Source organism: Gekko japonicus, unplaced genomic scaffold, assembly GCF_001447785.1.
Source record: "Gekko japonicus isolate JY-2015 unplaced genomic scaffold, Gekko_japonicus_V1.1 scaffold167, whole genome shotgun sequence".
Classification (NCBI taxonomy): Eukaryota; Metazoa; Chordata; class Lepidosauria; order Squamata; family Gekkonidae; genus Gekko; species Gekko japonicus.
In genome coordinates this window covers 112,867-119,958 of record NW_015164670.1, presented here as the reverse complement: position 1 = coordinate 119,958, position 7,092 = coordinate 112,867, and positions in this window count along the sequence as shown.

Sequence of the window (7,092 nt, the reverse complement as noted above, 5' to 3'; positions counted from 1 at the left end):
GCTCTGTAGCTTCTTACTGTCTAGCAAAGTACCCAGGAGGCATGAACTTTGCATCTGCCCCTTTCTACATCTAGCATTCTCTCCATTGTTTTACCAGATCCACACTGGAACAGAAAAAGATGCGGCTCAAAACCACATTCAGATAGCCCGGGTGAACGCCAGACTGACTGCAGAGTCACCCCTGAATGGCCATAGAATGGCCATAAATCTATGCAGACGGCTACCATAAAACTGAGAGATCATGCAGTCTGGACCTTGTACAGTTCCGCAGGGCCTGCAAGACGGAGCTCTTCCGCCAGGCTTTTGAGTAGGAGCCGGAGCCACTGCCACTATACCACCATCGTGGCGGGAATTACCATCTACCTGGCCTTGGGTACGGAGAGACGCCGCCCTGAAGAGGAGCATTACTCTGGCGCTCCGACTCTTATATCGTCGGCCGCCAGTGAGGATCGACCATCTTAAACTTTCTTAAAATTGAACTGTAGAGCACCATTTTAGTTGTATTTATCAAAGTTTTAATGTAACATGTGTTTTATTCTCGGCGCTTGCCGCTTGTTTGCCGCCCTGAGCCGTACGGGTAGGGCGGGATATAAATCCCAGAATAAATAAATAAATAAAGTTCGAATGACACCGGGGCCTGTTGTACCTTCCCAGGCCACCCCCAAATACATCAGGGAACTCTGCATACAAAAATGCCCATTTATTCTCTACAACATTATTCACAACGGTAATTGCAATACCCAGGGGTTCGAACCAATCCAGGCCAAGCAAGTTAACCCGGTCCCCCTCAGCAACCAACAGAAATAACGTGGCACATTTCCCTTTAAATTCTACATTGAATTTATCCCTCCCCGCCAGAGGGATACGCTTTCCCTGAAAATCTGATACCCGGGTGTCCGCTGGCTTCAGCCGCCGCCGCCTCCGGGTTGGAAATAGCCACTGCCACGTTTACGAAGAGATCACCGTGACCTCCATGCTGCACGGAACGCCGTCTAGATGGAGGGTGACGTGGATCTTCCCTTGACCGCCAGTGCGAAGGACGGTCGATGTGGATGACAGGCTCATTGTCATCTGATAGCTGGCTTCTCTGATGGCTGCTTGTGATCACTGGTTCCTCGGTGGGGATGCCGGCGCTGATTTCTTTGGCACTCTGCAGACTCGTGCTAGATGGCCCCGCCTTCCTCATGCTCGACACATGATGTCTTTGGTCCAACAGTGCTCTCGAGGGTGGTTCCCGCCACAACCGGCGCACGCTGGGCTGCCTGCAGGCTTCACTCAGGTCCGCTTGTCTGCTCCCGCTTTAACTGCGCATACGTCCTCGTCTGTGTCACCACCCTTGTTGCTGGAAGCTTGGTAGTGGACACACTGTTCTGTTGACGCCAACCGCTGGAGTACCTCTTTGGTTCACTTGTCGGCTGCCTCTGCAGCGACGGCCTCAGTGTAGGCGACAGCCCAAGTCAGGGTGGTGCGGGCGAACAACCGCTGTTGCAGCCTTTTGTCCCTCATGCCGCACAACAGCCAGTCTCGGAGGGCCTCTTCGATGTTTGCGAAGTTTCAGTGTCTTGCTGCCTTACGCAACGCCGCTACATACTCGGCCACCGACTCGTTAGTTGCCTGAGTTCTCTTATAGAAGACATGCCAGCAGACAATCTCCGACGGTTGAGGAGAGAAGTGCGCTTTCAACTTCTCTGTCAGGTCCTTGAATGGAACCGTCTTGATGTTCGCTGGTGTTACCAGCGACCGGGCAATGTCAAACACGCTCTTGCCGCAAGAGCTCAGGAGGGTTGCCCGCTTCTTCTCTTCAGTTGCGATGTCGTTCGCCTCAAGGTGGAACTCGAACCGCGTCAGGTAAGCGTCCCAGTTCTCGGTGGTAGGTTCGAATGCCTCGAACTTCTGGCTATTGGCCATCCTAACAGGCTCTTCCACCCGATCTGGTGGTGCCTGCTGCTGATTGGCCACGGCGCGATGCTCGCTGTTGTCCGTCGTAGGATTGGTTAGCGGGGCTGCCTACTCGCACTAATATCCCATCCTCGTCGCCAATTGTTAAGTTGCTCGCTTAACAAAGTAGTCGGAGAGTGATTCAGCAAAGATTCAGCTTTATCCATCAAGTCAAACACAACTCCAACATGGATCAACATCTGATAGCCAGAACAGCTTTTCCATTGCAGCTGTCCTGCTTTTAAACTTTCCCGGCTAATGTAGCCACACCTACTGTACAATTACCAACCAATAAGGTTGTATGCCCCCCTCATGGATCACTGCCTTGTCATGGCAAGGGGGCTTATGTAGCTGTGGGCTATGCCGTGAAGGGCCACCCAAGACGGACAGGCCACAGCAGACAACTCAGACCAAGAGTGATCCCCATGGAGAAGGAAATGGCAACCCACTCCAGTATTTTTGCCAAGAAAACCCCATGGACAGTATCAAAAGGCTAAAAGATATGATGCCGGAAGATGAGCCCCTCAGGTCGGAAGGTGTCCAATATGCTACTGAGGAAGAGCAGAGGGCAAGTACAAGTAACCCCAGAAAGAGTGAAGCGGCTGGGCCAAAGCCGAAAGGACCCTCAGTTGTGGATGTGTCTGATGGTGAAAGGAAAGTCCGATGCTGCAAAGAACAATACTGCATAGGAACCTGGAATGTAAGATCTATGAATCAAGGTAAGCTTGACGTGGTCAAAAATGAGATGGCAAGACTGAACATCGATATCCTAGGAATCAGTGAACTAAAGTGGACAGGAATGGGCGAATTTAACTCAGAAGACCATTATATCTACTACTGTGGCCAGGAATCTCGTAGAAAAAATGGTGTGGCCTTTATAGTCAACAAGAGAGTGCAAAAGGCAGTACTGGGATACAATCTCAAAAATGACAGAATGATTTCGGTCCGATTCCAAGGCAAACCATTCAACATCACAGTAATCCAAGTCTATGCCCCAACCACTGATGCAGAAGAGGCTGAAGTGGACCGGTTCTATGAAGACCTACAACACCTCCTAGAACTAACACCAAAAAATGATGTCCTCATCATCATAGGGGACTGGAATGCTAAAGTAGGAAGTCAAAAGGTAACCGGAATAACAGACAAGTTTGGCCTTGGAAAGCAAAATGAAGCAGGGCAAAGGTTAACAGAGTTTTGTCAAGAGAACACACTGGTCATAGCGAACACCCTTTTCCAACAACCTAAGAGACGACTCTACACATGGACATCACCAGATGGGCAACACCGAAATCAGATTGACTATATAATTTGCAGTCAAAGATGGAGAAGCTCTATCCAGTCTGAATGAACAATGCAAAGTAATAGAGGAAAACAATAGAATGGGAAGGACTAGAGATCTCTTCAAGAAAATTGGAGAAATCAAGGGAGCGTTCCAGGCAAAGCTGGCCATGATAAAGGCCAAAACAGGTAGGGCCCTAACAGAAGCAGAAGAGATTAGGAAAAGATGGCAAGAATATACAGAAGAACTATACAAGAAAGACCTCTATGTCCTTGACAACCACGGCGGTATAATCACTGACCTCGAGCCAGACATCCTGGAATGTGAAGTAAAATGGGCCTTAGAAAACATTACAAACAACAAAGCTAGTGGAGCTGAGCTATTCAAAGTCTTAAAAGATGATGCTGTTAAAGTGCTGCACTCAATTTGCCAGCAAATTTGGAAAATGCAACAGTGGCCACAGGATTGGAAAAGGTCAGTATACATTCCAATCCCAAAAATACCAGGTGCCATCAGGAGGTCCACCAGGAGGCCAGGCAGTAGGGGGAAACACAAAATACAGGAACAAATAACTAGAGATAACTCATTACAGCAGTGAATAAGATTCACCAAAATTGCAGGAATGATTCTTCTAAGACTTTTTTGACAAGTAATATTTTGTATCTGGTGGCCTTTTTGAGATGTGATTGTGTCAGAAATCCACATATGATTTTTTTGGGAGGGGAATGTGTGAAAATTAGATAAATATATTCTAAGTTAGATTTGCAGAACTGGGAGCTCTGGTGAAAGATCTGGGAATCATATTGGATGTTTTTAATATGGATGGAAGACTTACAGAAATGAATGTGTGCAGTTCTTCATGCAGTGTGTTTATTCAAAAGTAAATTTCACTGACCTTGAGGATGCTTACTCCCAGGGTAGGGTCGCCACTTCCAGGTTGAGAAATTCCTGCCGATTTGGGGGTGGAGCCTTAGGAGGGTGGTGTTTGGGGAGAGGATGGACTTCAGTGGGTCATAATGCTATAGAGTCCACCCTCCAAAGCAGCCATTTTCTCCAGGGGAACTGATCTCTGTAAGCTTGGTAAGAATTTTAGAAATTGTATTTTATTTACAAGTGCAGTGTAGGTAGAAGAACAGATGACATGTATGCCTTTTTATTTATTATCTCATTTACACATGCTAATATTTTCTGTATCATTGTGATTCTTATTTATTTGATCAGTTAAATAATAACTAGATCAATTTTAAATAAAGTTTTTATAAGACAACATTGTGTGACTCTTGGCTGGGATACAAGGTTTTCCCCAAGTCCTGGAATAAATAAACTTCTGACCTTCCTTCAATCAGAAGACTAGTACATGTACTGAATGATCTTTGGAGAAATTGATCATTCTTCACACAGCCTTGTAGTTTAGGTGTTAATGCATTGGTTTAAAACAGTTGATTTTTGTTTTCCATGTGCCTGTTTTAAGTAATGTTCCCTCACAAGTGGATAAGAAGAAGAGATTGGATTTATACCTTGCCCTTTACTTGGAGTCTCAGAGCGGCTTACAATCTCCTTCCCTTCCTCCCCCACAACAGCCACCCTGTGAGGTAGGTGGGGCTGAGAGAGCTCTGAGAGAACTGTGACTGACCCAAGGTCACCCAGCTGGCTACATTCAAATATTGTACCCTAAGGGACTGAACATGTCTATGGATTATTCTGTATTTTTGTAATTCTTACATGTACCTTTAAGATCTGAACACCTGTAAGCAATTATGAGAATTGGAATGATTTTTTCAGGAGAATGGTGTATTCTAATACCCAAGGCTTTTGGCTTTGTGGAGCCAGTTGGAACATTGACTAGACTTTAGTGTCAAGGGAAATGCAGAGCTCCTTAGGTATGTGTCAATGTGTTTGTGGAAACCTCCCAAGCCTCTTATGAAGTCAAATGGGTAACAATTCTCAAACAATAATTTTTTTAGCTTGGTATAACACTTGAGTGGTGGAGTGCAGCTGGGAACAGAGAAGAAGTGCCTGTGCACGTCCTGTACTAGTCCCCTCGACTCTTTCCCGGGTGAGTGAAGATCTGATATCAGGGGGTCCAGCTTAGTAATATGTTCAGTGTCTCCACGCTCCTGGGTGAGAGTAATTCCGATAATTGCATTCAATAGGAATGCTCAATTTTTGTAATTTTTGTTAAAGCTTTACCATATGATTACAGCCTGATGAAGAGTCGAAACAGAGATTTTACCTGGGGCATCCGTTGCCATGGTTAATGCTATGTGGTTAACCTCATGTATTGTGGTTTAGCTTCAAATGTTTAAATTCAACTTGTACTTGTACTGCATCTTTAAAGAATAGTTAATAAGAGGGTTTTTTTGTAATTTCAAATATAATTTTGTGTGTTTTCCTTCACTACAGTGTTTTTCAAATTTAGTAATCTCCAGGTAGTGGCTGGAGATCCCCTGGGATTACAATTCGTCTCCAGGCGACAGAGATAGAATCATAGAGTTGGAAGGGGTCATACAGACCATCTAGTCCAACCTCCTGCCCAATGCAGGACCAGCCTAAAGCATCTCTGACAAATATTCTTCCAGCCTCTTCTTGAAAGCTGCCAGTGAAGGGGAGCTAACCACCTCCCTAGGCAGCAGATTCCCCCTTTGAACCACTCTGACCATGAAAACGTTTTTCCTAATATCCAGCCGATACCTTTCTGCATGTGATTTAAACCCATTGCTTCGGGTCCTATCCTCTGCTGCCAACTGGAACAGCTCCTTGCCCTCCTCCAAATGACAGCCTTTCAGTTATTTAAAGAGAGCCATCATGTCCCCCCTCAATCTTCTCTTCTCCAAACTAAACATTCCCAAGGCCTTTAGACTTTCCTCGTAGGGCTCAGTCTCCAGAACCCGGATCATCCTCATCGCTCTCTTCTGCACCCTCTCCATTTTGTCCACATCCTTTTTGAAGTGAGGCCTCCAGAACTGCACACAGTACTCCAGGTGGCGGCCTGACCAAGGCAGTATACAGAGGGGCTATGACCGCCTGCAATTTTGATGCTATGGCCTTTTAATACAACCCAAGACTGAATTTGCCTTTTTTGCCACCGCATCACACTGACTGCTCATATTTAATTTACAGTCCATCCCTACCCCAAGATCTCTTTCGCATACACTACTCCCCAGAAACGTATCCCCCACCCAGTATTTGTGCTTGACATTTTTGTGGCCCAGATGTAATACTGTGCAATTATCTTTGTTGAACTGCATCCTGTTTGCAACTGCCCACTTCTCCAGCGTATGCCCCCTTGAGGCTCACTTGGCATCTACTTTACTGTCTTTTAGGCTCCAGGCCAAAACATATCTTTTAATCCCAGCCTCTAAGTAGGGAGTTTATCTTTCCAGAGGTTATATGGTCTTCTTCTGACTTGAGGTCTCTTTTATAGGCAGTTGTATTCTGTTTTTCAATGTCTCTGAGCTTTTTTTAATAGCTAGCTATTTTTACATTGACAATTTATCATTTTAACTGTAAGTGCCCGTAAGCAGAACTCTGGAGAGGTGACACAGAAATCTTCTAAATAAATAAGATCATATTGTACATCTTCTGAATAAAATAGATCATATGCATCTTTTTGGTATGTCAGCAGCCATTCCAGACCTCTGATTTCTACCTAGTTCCTGGTGAAATAATAAACTTGTGTCTTGAATGACTGCAGTCAGTTATTGGGACTTTCCATTGTTGCTGTTCCTGGTCTGCCCACAAAATGTTCAGTTATCTACATGGGGATCGACACAGTCCCTGAGTAGATAATAGATATTTACATGGTCAAACTGAATTTTGTTTTCAACAGATTCATTCTCTGTCTTAATACTATTGCACCAGGGGGGAACTGGCTT